The sequence below is a fragment of the Lissotriton vulgaris genome, unplaced genomic scaffold, assembly GCF_964263255.1.
Source record: "Lissotriton vulgaris unplaced genomic scaffold, aLisVul1.2 SCAFFOLD_1750, whole genome shotgun sequence".
Classification (NCBI taxonomy): Eukaryota; Metazoa; Chordata; class Amphibia; order Caudata; family Salamandridae; genus Lissotriton; species Lissotriton vulgaris.
In genome coordinates this window covers 293,785-306,882 of record NW_028252295.1, presented here as the reverse complement: position 1 = coordinate 306,882, position 13,098 = coordinate 293,785, and the positions used below count along the sequence as shown (strand labels likewise).

Here is a 13,098-nt window from a genome sequence, read left to right as displayed (position 1 = left end):
AGTAACGAATCTAGGCATTAGTCAATAATAGTTAGGTCCTAGCATGCCGTGGGGTGCGTATGACAACCAAGTGAATTGCTAAATGTTTGTTCAACATTTGGTATGTTTCAGGTCTTAAGAATACCCCGGCGGGCTCTCTCTTGCTATTACAGGTCTGGGGGTACATGAAGAAGATGTGGACTACCATTAAGTACTATAAGGTACCTAATTCATAATTACAAAACCATCTTACTTTCATCAGAATTATGGCTAATCATCAGAATTATGTCTATCTTAGGGTGTGTGAGCAGAGTTTTCCTCTCTGAATCATCATAACAACACAATAAATCTATGTCTGACAGCAGTCAGACTTTCTTCAGTAATTTTAGAAAAAACAATTGTCTTTTACATATGTTAATCTGTTATTTTCACTAACCTTTGAATGCTAAATGTAAAATGAAGTTGAAGCTGCCATAGGTAAATTTCACATAACATTTATTGTAAGGTTTCACAGAGCTCCTATACCCATCACATAGAAAATGTGAACTGGCTCCACTATAATTGTGCAATTTACCAATAAATAGATAACTTATAGTAAAGGTATTAGTGGTCTAGTGGCTAGAGCTGGCGACTTTGGAACTGAGGAACCACGTTCGAATCTTGGCCTTGCCTCAACATTCTATGATTCTCGGCAAATCACTTCATCTCCTGGGACCAAAAAAACTCATAATATGTGGTTCTTATACAAATCTTTCTAATATCATTACGCCAAAATGTTGCCATATACAAAACATAAAATATAATATAGCTAAACAGTACTCACACTCCAACTGTGATTGCAAAAGCTAGTGCAATGTATGTAATGACTGTAATCTAGTCTTTGTATAGGTATTAGCAATCACCTTAAGTACCCATCCAGTAGTATTTATTGGGACTACATACATAAAATTGTTACAAACCTTAATTGAACTTCAATAAAAAAGACAAATAAAAATCATGCACAATGTAGATAGACATCTGTTGGGGTCAGACTGAATTACAATAGTTTCAGCCCATAACAATTTTTTAAAAACAATAAGTAATTACAGCGATTGTCCAACAAATAGATAGAGCGTAGGCGGAGCTTTCGGGCGATAATGTGAACAATGTTAGTCTTATAAGCTTCTTCTTTACCTTCACCTTCCTGTTCTCACTAGCGAGACCCATGAGCCCTCCAATCAATCCAGCCCCTCTTTTATCACTAGTAATCTGTCCTTCTTTCCATATCCTCATTCTGTGCATCAATTATGGTTCTGCTCTGTTCAATACTAAGCATCTCTATTCCCCAAGTGCTTCAGGCCTTGGCTTCCAGAGCTCTCCCAGATAATTTGCTACCTTTGCTGCTCTCATGTGGATCGCTGAGCATAAATCAGTACACCTCCACTGCATCACTACCAGTGCATCACCACCACTGCATCACCCTACCACTCTATCACCACAACTGTACCATCACCACTTCATCATACTACCACTGCATCAACCTACCACTACCTCACATCCACCTCATCACCACCACTGCATCACCCTACCACTCAATCACCTCCACTGCATCACCACCACTTCATCACACTACCACTGCATCACCTCCACTACACCACCACTACTTCATCACTTTACCACTCCATCACCCTACCACTGCATCACCTCCACTGCATCACTTTTCATGACATCGTCCAAGGTAGCTGATATAAAAAATATAGGGGGGGCAGGTATCTCCTCCTGAGACAATGTAATGAGAGTTGATGCAGTGGCAGCTTAATATTGGTAGTGTAGTGTGGGCTGGGCCTTGTTATTCACACTGTTAAGTTAGCATAGGCTTATTAGAAGTTTAAACACCATTTTTCCTTCTTGCTGCTTTTTCCCACGACACTGCATATAACTGTTGTTGTGAGTTAGGCTGCTTGAAATGCTTCACATGAGACTGGCTTGTTTTCAGCATCCCTAGACTTACATCGTGACTCTAGTCTGCACACTGAGTACTAAAGCCTCCAATGTTATCATAACAAGGTAGCTGTTGTCCGGGCTGACCGGCTAACGTTCTAGCCATAACATATATGCAGCTGCAAGCCGACGCGATCCTGGCGCCTTTAATATCACACTGTAGGCATGATTTCAGACACTTGGAAGATTTCCGTTTCCAGAGAGAAAGAGCTTTTACAGATTATTAATTATTATTAAGGGGCATTTATAGAGCGCCTGGTTACGCAGAATGCGTGTCCCCGCGCTGAACTGAAGCACTCTGAAGGAGTAGTAGGGGAGGAGCCCACTTATTTTGAAAAGAGGTGAGTTTTTAGTTTCCTCCGGAAACTATATTCGGAGGGGTCCAGACGGAGATTGAGAGGTAAAGCATTCCAGCTTTTAGCCGCCAGGTATCGGAAGGATCTTCCTCCCATACGGGCCTTTTTCACCCTAGGGACCTTAAGTAAGCCTCCTTGCGAGGAGCGCAGAGCGCGAGCTGGTGCATACCTGGTGACTAGGTTCTGGAGTGGTGCTGGCGCCTTCTTAGCGAGGATACGATGGCAGGTACAGAGGGATTTAAATTCAACTCTGCTCCTCACTGGCAGCCAGTGGAGTGACTGGAGGGCAGCCTTGGAGTCCGATCTTTTTGGGAGATTTAAAATGAGGCGAGCTGCAGCATTCTGTAGCACCTGAAGTCGATTTATTGCTTTACAGGTAGCTCCCATATAGAGTAGGTTACCAAAGTCCATGCGTGAAGTGACTAGGGCGTGCACCAGCGTTCTGCGGGCGGCCGTAGGAAGGAGAGCTAGGACCTTCCGCAGAATCTTTAAAATGCTGAAGCAGATGCCCGTCACCCTGTTTATCCTGATGTGATTAATCCCTGCTGATCTTAGAGGTATGGGGGTCCCTCAAACAAGCCTAAGAGACCTTCTTTAGTTTATAAAACATAGTTCCTAGCTAGGGAGGGTGATTAACTAGGCGCTATAGTACCTATTTTCACCATCATTGTAATATTATTTCTCCTTTTGTGTTTTATGGAATTGTAACAATGCTGATCATATTATTTCTAATCATATGTCTGCTTATGTTAGCAAAGATACTGCATCTTAGAGCACGTCGTTAAAATAAAAATTTTAACCCTTCCTGTGTCTCTTTTGTACTCCTGTTGTGGACTGGTATGAGAGTATAACAAAAGAGTGTTCTCGCTTCCCAACATTCCTGGGTATAATCTAAGTCGCATGCTCTGGGTTTTCTAATCATTGGTTCCTTTGCTATAGGACGAAGAGCTAATGTGACACTAATGCTAGCTGGTTAGTGTTTCTAGGCACTAAGGTGAGTTTTTTGGTACACCACAATTCACTGAGGTCCTGGGTCTCTGTGCACAGTTCTGTGTAGGAGCAGAATCCTTGCGACATGCCGCACCTAATGTTGTGGTCTTATTGTGAGACTCTCGAGTAGTGCTTATATCAGTCCACGACCCCCTCACTATTGTTTCCGGTTGACAGTGTTGACAGATAATCCCACCTATAGTTAAATAGGTCTTTTCAAGCTTGATAATTTATAAACGGTTTCTATTGAATTACTTCCCAGTTGTGCTACATTCATTGCATTGTCCTTATTGTTTCTGTGTCATTATGGCCGTAGACATCCCGCAGCATAGTAGGATGGCGGTCCGTAATCATTTGCAAGGCTATATCGCCGCCTTGGAAGGCATGGCAGTAGTTTTTGTTGTGAGTGCAGACGCAGCTTACCCGTTTGAGCTTTTCTACTCATGGGTTACGTTTCCGGTAGTTTATCCGAATACTAATGTGTTTCATACTTACACTCCCACTGCCCTGCCTGCGGAGTACACTCCCTATAGGACACAGGAGGTTCCGATTTCTGCTTGGCAGCATCGCATTTGGTTTGATGGCACCCTTCCCCACCCTCTAACACCAATTAGATTAGGCCCTTTGTCCTTCCGGGCGCTTCTTGGCCTGTTTTGGCTGGATTTACCCCGCACCCACGTGTAGGGGAATGTCCCTTACTTGAATTGAGACCCCTTTATACCTCTGCTGTAGCAGTTATTAGGGCTTTGGTTCATTCCATTTCCCGCAACATATCAGGTGGGGGCTCTGGCGTTGCGGCGCATCCAGTTGGACCGAACGGGTTGAAACTTAGTCCCGTTATGGTTAATGCGGTTATGGGCAAGCATCCCCAGGATAAGAATGAAATGCCTTTTTGGCTTGCCGAGAAATTTGCCCAACTGGAGGCAGTATTTCCTAATATGACTCCTGTGGGGAAACACAGGAGTCTAACGATTAGTTTGCAGAAAGACTTAGTACCTGAAGTGACTGACTGTACCACATGGGGTTTGATTTTTGTGGCAGTCTATCCGAGATGCTTCGGCACCCCGTCAATGTCTGTCCTACCCTCCGTCATTAAGCGTGTTCACGATGAGCACGGACCGGAGGCTGCTGTTGAATTGAGAATGAGACTCGTTGGGGTGTTTGACGTAGTTTCCGATCTGGTCTTTGCTAATGTTAAGGGAGATGCAGTAAGCTTCCAGGCGTCGAATGCTTTGTGCGATGTCCCCGATGCAGAGAAACCTCGTCAGTTACCGAGAATTATCACAGCGGCTTATAAAACCGTTGCCCGTAATAGTAGGTGTTAAGCCTTTTGCCAAGACAGCGCAAAAGCAAACACAGGCGGCGAAGTCTGACAAAGATGATCGCCCCCCAGGTCCTAAACAGACTTGGACTAAAAATAAAAAACAGGGGAAAAAGCAACAGAAACAGGGGTCCCGTTACTCCTCGCCAGTACCTGTGTCTACTGAGAGCACTTATGGATTGCGCGACCGTGCTATGATTAAGTCACCTGATCGTTTCAGGTTCCTGATCAACGTTCTCCTCGCTCTTTGCAGGATTCATCAGTCTCACCCACCGGTGGAGGAGATGGCGGCCGGGGGAGGGGTGCGAAGCAAGACCCTACCCACAGGACTGACGGTAAAGGCAAGCAGGACGACTCTTTACGTCTGAGGCCCCAGTTTCAGAAGAAGAAAGTTGCTGCTGTAACAGCGAGATATGCCACGGATAGTGAGATTGCAGCTTCGGAATCTGACATGGGGGCTGACGCTGTTGGACAGCGTGCCGGAGATTAACATTGTATGAGAGGCACTGTGTCCACTACTGAAGGTGACAGCGACTGACAAATTTGTTGTAGTTGAGACGGCTGACGCTAGAGCGGCTCCCCCTGAAAGACTATTTGAAATTGTCCTTTTAATTGAAGGTGACATACAACGTACCATAAAAGGCGTATTTTGGGAAAATCTAACTACTACCTATGACATTTTGTTGGCGGAGGTCGACTGGCCCCCATCATTTGTTTTAGCAGCTCCGCAAGGGGAGGAGGTAATCATCCCTGCTTTCGTGCACACAGTGCTGAAGGCGCAGGCCATGCATTTTGCAAAAGATTAGGCTATGGCGCTTGCGCCGACTTTGTACCGTACTCACTGTGGTTGGGACAAATTTTCCCCCAGACATGAGATTCCCTTACGGTCAATGCCACAGCCTCAACCCCAATACCCCATGCGACGTGAAGCGAAAGCTCCTGTGGCTGATATCGTTGAGCAATTGGAATATCAAGGTATGATTGAAACGTGTTTGTCTCCGATGAATAACCCTCTTTTTACTGTGACCAAGCCGGATGGCTCGTACCATTTGGTATCGGATTACTGCCACTTAAACACTCATTGTCGTACGTGTGTGGAGCAGAATACTCAGAGTTCTGCATTAGTGGATAGTCTGGTGCGAAAAAGGTTTAAAACCACATATGACATATCCAATGGCTTCTTTGCCCACAATCTGTCCTCTATCAGTAGTCAATGGACAGCTTTTACAAGTGGTGGCAAACAACGCCAATTCTGTTGTTTGGCAATGGGCTATAAAAACAGTCCAGGTCTTTGCCGCCCGCGTAGTCTCTCTTTTGGAGGGGCTCGACGCAGATGCATGTTTGTATGTGGATTACATTTATCTCACAGACGACGAATTATGGCCGCATCTGTGTCGTGTTGACCGCATAATCTGCAATTTTGCGGATTATGGCTATAAATGTAACTTTGCAAAATGTCACATTGCAGAGTACACAGTGTTGTTCTTGGGCTATGAGCTCAACAGTGAAGGCCAAGGTTTGGTTCCTTACTTCTTGGAGAAATATGCACAGCTGCGCGCTCCCACAACACTGAAACTACTTTCAGTGTACTTTCAGCTTTTTGAGTTTCGGGCGTACTTATATTCCCGATTATGCCCAGCGTATCAAGCCTCTATACGCTTTGGTACAACCTACTTTCTCCAAATCGTGCTGGCTGCCTGAACATTTAGCCATCTTGCAATCTTTGCAGGCTGATCTTCTAGAATTACAATTCTAGTTGACTCATTAAAACTACACAGACCTGGTTATAAGAATCGTGCCAGGGGCAGTGGGTTTCACGTACCTCACTTTTAATGAGGGTGACATGGTCCCTATCGCTTATAAGTCACACTTGTACACTTCGGCTGAGTTACAGTTTTCCACTGTGGAAAAAGTTTGACAGCTGTGCAAATGGCGATTCTTAAGGAACGTGTACTGTCGCAGGGAAAACGCATTTTGGTTGTTACTCCATACCCTGCGTTGGAAGCAGTGACGAAAGCCAGTGTACCAAATTCGAAGTCTTTGCACCCGCGGTGGATACAGTGGGCCACGTCCTTGACGTCTCCGGATGTCTTGTTCATTTTTGATTATCTCTGCAGACTCAGGAGTTTTTGCAGTATGAATTTGTTCATCTAGCTCCTCTGACCATGTGGCCTTAGAGGATTTCCATTGTATCATTTACAGTGACGGTTCAACGCAATCAGCTATGGGTACAAGACACGCCTATGTTTCGGCCTGCGTGATTGTGGTTGGTACTATGGTGAATGGTGAGTTCAAGTCCGATGTTGTGCATACACAGACATTAGGGGACTGTACCGCCCAATTGGCAGAGCTTCGCGCTCTGATGCTTGCTTTGCAGATCCTAGTGTGACGACTCTTATCGTAAGTGACTCTTACTACTGTGTTCAATCATACAATGACAATTTTCCTTTTGGGCTCAAAATGACTATCATGATTCCAAAGGTCGCTCAATAAAACATAAAATGATCTGGGTTCAAGTGGCTGAGCTCAAAAAGAGGCTCCCCCTCGTCTTTGTAATTCATACTCTTGGTCACCAGCGCTTCGGAGTTCACGCTGTTGGCAACAGTCTTGCGGATGAAGCTGCCACAGAAGCAGTTGCAACATATTCAGTAGCAGCAGTTTCACGTTCCAAAAGTAAGATTGATGATGACATCTTGGCAGCTATTGCCGCAACAGAGAAGGGAAGTTATTACCCAAAAAGTTTCCCTTTTAAATACTCTTATCATTTAAGTCCTGATAAAGTCCCTTATCTGAAAATTAACGACATTGGTGACAGGTTAATTCCCAACGTGGACCGCAGGCAGACGTTGATTACAGCAGCCCACGAGGGTATGGCGTCCGCGCATGCCGGCGTGTCAACTACTGTATCTCTCCTTCAACAGTGTTACTAGTGGCGCGGATTGTACAAACAAACGCGTGATTATGTCCTTCATTGTGAAGTTTGCTAGCAGATTAAACCTTCTTCTGCTGCACGCCCGCCCCAGACACAGTTGTACATTTCTAATCAACCACTTGTGTGTGTTTATTTAGATCACTGCGGTCCTTTCTCTTCAGATACAGCGTATAAGTACATCTTAGTTGCAGTTGATTCGTGCACACGCTTTGTGTGGTTGGGCCCCAACGGAGTGCTGATTCTCGACCGGTCATCAGGGATTTGCGTGTCTTTGTGGGAATTTTTGCATGTGGTACCTTCCACTCGGACCAGGGTCCAGGGTTTGCCTCTAAGGCATACAAGGATACAATGTGTTCATTGGAGGTCCAAGTCAAAATGTCATCTCCATATCGGCCTAAGGGCAATAGTGTTGTGGAGTGGATGAACCGTGATTTAAAGCAATCCTTGACAGCTAAAGTTTTAGGTACAGGCCGGAACTGGCTAGCCCACATCAATAGCCTTCAGCGTGTACTTAATAATATCCCTAGAAGGTCTCTGGGTGGGCGGACCCCATACGAAATGCTCTTTGGTATCAAAATGTTTGTTCCGGACCTTGAGCGTCTAGACATGGTGGCGTCGGCTGCATCCTTTGATGTAGATGAACACTCTACTGTTTTACAGAACCTACAAAAGACCAGAGACAGTCTTGCAAAGGATTATTTGCCCTCCATCTCTGATGCTGCGTTGCAGATTCCGGTAGTTGGCGGGCTACCCCGAGTTGGTGAACTGGTGCGAGAGAAGATTGAGAACAAGAAGGAATTCGGCCCCTCATATCCTGCTCTGGTTCCTGTGCTTGGTGTGAAGGGTACAAGAACAGTTACTTTACCTCCACTTCCTGGTCGAAAGGAAAACAGGTACATCTCCATTGACAATATCAAACTACACAGAGTGGCCGATTCTTCTTAGTATGACTTCTGCGGTCTCTTGTCCAGCTATGCTGCAAAACTCTGTTTTGGCTCCGACACCTGCTGCCGGTTCTGATGTTGCCATCGAGATGCCTACAGTTGCAAATCCTTTATTGAATCCTCTAGCTGATAATCCCGTTAATGAAACTGAGTACACATATCCCACGGATTTCTCCATGCCTGAGTTAGAGTCCTGTGTGGCTAATCAATCACGTTTTCCATTTGACACTAACTCTACCACATCATAGTCTCCTTCTAAAGTTTCGATTTTTGCTGTATGTTTTAAAAAAAATGTTTAATTCCTCCATGGACGTACATTTGGCTGGTGCTTTTTTCAATTTTTTTATTCATGTCCATTGGATTTGTGGTGTATTTTTTCCGTCTTGTGAATGGACACTATGTTAAAGAAAGAACTACAGTTAGACTAATTGCTGGAACTTTGGCACCCCACTCCTCATCACACATAATGAAGAGGGACCAGACTTTTGTGAATATCACTGCCTGGCCTGTCTTAGATGGGATAGTATGGGATGCTGTAAAATTTCAAATCCACGGACCCACAGAGGTTATTAATTTCCCTAATGTACTTCGTGTTTCAATTGGGGATGTGGTTATACAAAATGTTCGCTCTGATGATTGGGACGTCCAAGCCATAGAGGCTTTGTTTTCTGATTTGAAATATTATGCTGCCTTTGATGCTGAAGATTTGTACTTAGATTTTGCTAATTATGGTGATTTGTACTGTTACCAACACAATGGCAATCACTTTCTTCACAAAGCAAACACATTTAGGAATGTGGTTAATTACACACAATGGGAACATTGTCCCACACCTGTTGAAGGCAGTGTCAAAACTCTTCTGAAAACATTTTCATACTTTACTGATTTTAATCAATCAAATCCGGATGCATTTTATTTTAAGATGACTGAAAAGTCCTCTTCCAAGGTTAGACTTACCCACACCAAATTACTGTATTCTAAGTCCTTTATTGATCAATTAGCTGTAGGGGGCTATGAGCTGTGGAGAGATATTATTGATCTTAAATCTGTTTGGGGTTCTAAAAGTTGGCAAGTGCAAGGCACTGAGGCTTTGCATCGTGCATGTCTCATCCCAAACCATATCTTGTTTCTGAATTCGACTATTTCACAAACCACCTGCATTGGATTGGCTACTTCTAAAAAATTGAATGCTCCTGCTATTCCTGATTTGGGAGAGTACTCGAATTGGGCTAATTACACCAGTATATCCCTCAGTGAGGTTCAGACTCTGTTACAAAATTCTTCCTTTAACATTTCCAGTATGAATCCCCAAGGCTGGCTTCTATGGCAAAAGAGTGCTGATTCATGCCAGCATCATTCTCTAGGTTTGACCCCTGGGTATACACAAGTTCGGGTTGACCCCCGTTTTACAAACGACCATTCTGTCACTACCTATTCTGTAGGCAAGCTGTGGCAGAGCTGGCTTAAACATTCCACCTTAGCGTCAGTTAAACTCCATTTGTCCAAATTGACTGATGCCGTTGACTTGAATGACTGTGTGAAAGGTCCCGCAACAGGCAGGTCTAAAAGATGGATTTATGCAGTTTACAACGAAGTTTGGAAGCTGTTCCAAATTGAAGCTGCTTCTAGGCTACGAGCTATTGATCAAGCTAATTTAGAAAAAGTGCTTTCAGTTGTAGATAATAGCATTAACACTCTTTCTTTAGGTCGGCCGAGTACAGGGGGTGAGGCCTCCGGTGAGGGCCGTCTCCGGTGATCGTACAGACAAGTAACTTCCCCCCCACAGATGGACACCACACAGAGATGAGTTCTGCACACTTTATATAGAAATCTTGAGGCACGGTAATTAACGATACAGCGGGACCATGATACGAGGATCCTGCCAAATCTAGTCTCTTGGGGAAAGGGGTAGCGGGACAGTCTTAGTACCGGGCCGGTACTGGAACAGCAAGAGGTGAAGCTCACAATCCTCGAGCTTGAGGGTTGGCAAAGATGGGCCGCGGCAGCGCCAGCAGGCCTGGACGATGGTTCACGATGACGAGGGCCGCGGCAGCGCCAGCAGGCTTGGACGATGGTTCACGATGACGAGGGCCGCGGCAGCGCCAGCAGGCTTGGATGATGGTTCACGATGACGAGGGCCGCAGCAGCGCCAACAGGCTTGGACGATGGTTCACGATGACAAGGGCCGCGGCAGCGCCAGCAGGCTCCGAAGATGGTTCACAAGAAAGGGCCGCGGCAGCGCCAGCAGGCCTCCAAGGATGAGTTTGTCTCGGTGTCTCTCGACTCCAGGATACAACTGGCTTCCTGCTCTGGAGCTGCCCCAGTTATAGGTCTGGCCCCCTTTGATGTCCGGACCCTCGCACTTGGAGGTCGGGAGGTCCGGGATGAGGGAGTCCAGACACCCAGCAGGGGGGTGGAGCCAGAGGCCGGGGGCGATCGACACCTGGCGGAGGGGAGCCATTGACACTCCTTCTCCCATTGACCTGCCAAGTGGTCTCTTCACCCCCTGGGCGGATGGTGGTGCCTCGATGTCGGGGCCTGGCCAGGCCTGAGGTTGAGGTCGGTCCGAGGCCACGCGGCCTGGTCGTGTAGTGTCCAAGATGGCGGCTGGGCCGGGGCAGTGGTACTGACGGGGGCCCGGGCCAGCCGATACCGGGGTGTTCAGGAGCTGGAGTTCCGTTGTGGATGGGCCGGGGTTTGCCCCGGTGGGTTGACGGGATAGTTCTTGTCTTGGGTACAGGGAGAGCAGGGGTCTGGACTCCGCCATGCGGGGAGGGAGCGGGCCTTTCCCGAGGCCTGTCCAACACGTGTCCCCCCCAGCTGAAGGCAGGGAGAGTCACCCATCCTCTTGGGTACTTTCCTCGCCGAGGCGGAAGAAGCGTGACAGGCCGTCTGCGTTGGCGTGGTCTTGGCCTGGACGATGCTCCACGGTGAAGTCCATCCCCTGCAGGGAGATGGACCAGCACAACAGTTTTGGGTTCTCTCCCCGCATCTGCATCAGCCATTGCAGGGGTCGGTGATCTGTTTGCACCCGGAAGTGGGTACTGAAGAGATAGGGCCGGAGCTTCTTGAGGGCCCACACCACGGCGAAGGCCTCCCGTTCGATGGTGCTCCAGCGCTGTTCTCGGGCCAGCAGGCGTCGGCTGATGAAGGCCACTGGCTGATCGACTCCCTCGGTGTTGAGTTGGGAGAGGACGGCCCCCACGCCATGATCTGAGGCGTCCGTCTGCACTATGAACTCCCGGCTGTAGTCGAGGGCCTGGAGCACGGGGGCGGTGCACATGGCGGACTTCAATTTCTCAAAGGCCGCCTGACATTCCGGAGTCCAGTTGACTGCTTTGGGGTTTTTCTTGGAATTGAGTTCTGTGAGGGGCCCCACAATACTGCCATAGTCTTTTACAAACCGCCGGTAGTACCCGGTGAGTCCCAGGAAGGCCCGGACCTCGGTTTTGGTGACTGGCGGTTGCCAGGCTTGGATGGCAGCGATCTTGAGCTGGAGGGGGGCCACCAGACCGCTCCCCACTTGGTGTCCCAGATAGGTCACGGACCCTTGGCCACGGACCCTTGGCCAACCTGGCATTTGCTGGCTTTGATGGTGAGCCCGGCCTGCCTGAGGGCGTGCAGGACCTCCTGGAGGTGGTGGAGGTGATCTGCCCAGTGGTGACTGTACACGGCAATATCGTCCAGATAGGCGGCACTGAATTCTTCGAGGCCCGCCAGTACCTTGTTCACGAGTCTCTGGAAGGTAGCTGGGGCGTTTTTCATGCCGAATGGCATCACTTTGAAGTGGTAGTGGCCATCCGGGATAGAGAAGGCGGATCGCTCTTGGGCCCCTGGGGTGAGGCCGATCTGCCAGTAACCCGCTGTTAGATCGAAGATGCTCCGTTAGCGGGCGGCCCCCATGCGGTCAATCAGCTCATCCGCCCGGGGGATGGGGTGAGCGTCGGTTCTGGTAACAGCGTTTAGGCCCCGATAGTCCACACAGAACCTGAGCTCGGGGGCTATGCCCGGGGCGGCAGCCTTGGGGACCAGCACGACTGGGCTGGCCCAGGGACTGTCAGATGGCTCGATTACTCCCAGAGCCAGCATTTTGGAGACTTCTGTCTGGATGCAGGCGCGCACTCGATCCGGCACTCGGTACGCCCTGTGTCGGATAGGGGGGCTATCCCCGGTCGGTGAATTGGAGCAGGAGGTCTCGACAGTCTTGGCGTTGCTCTGAGGATAAGGCATCGGAGAGTCTGACCCCTTCCACGGAGCCGTCCTTTTAGAGCATTCTCAGCAGGTCAGGAAGGGGCTCGGAGTCTTCTTCAGTCCCACTATCGGTAGCCATCAGGAGGCTGAGTTCCGAGCGCACGAAGTGGGGTTTAAGTCTGTTGGCGTGGAGGACCTGTAGGGGGTTCCGGGGTGACTCCATGTCGATCAGGTAGGTGACTGGGCCCTTGCGCTCTACCACCTTGAAGGGCCCCGTCCTTTTGTCCTGTAGGGCGCAGGGTTCAACCGGGGACATCACCCAGACCTGTTGTCCCGGCTCGAACTCGATGGAGGAGGCATGCTGATCATACCAACGCTTCATGTCCTCCTGACTGGCTTCAAGGT

The 13,098-nt window shown here is 48.1% G+C and overlaps 1 long non-coding RNA gene across 1 annotated transcript in view; it reads left to right on the top strand.

The window, feature by feature from the left end:
• LOC147662603 (uncharacterized) overlaps nucleotides 1–13,098 on the top strand; it is a 220,419-nt gene that overhangs the window by 126,416 nt on the left and 80,905 nt on the right. The window contains exon 3 of the long non-coding RNA XR_015305534.1: nucleotides 112–200. This is a non-coding gene — a long non-coding RNA (uncharacterized LOC147662603). The remainder of the gene's footprint in view (nucleotides 1–111; nucleotides 201–13,098) is intronic.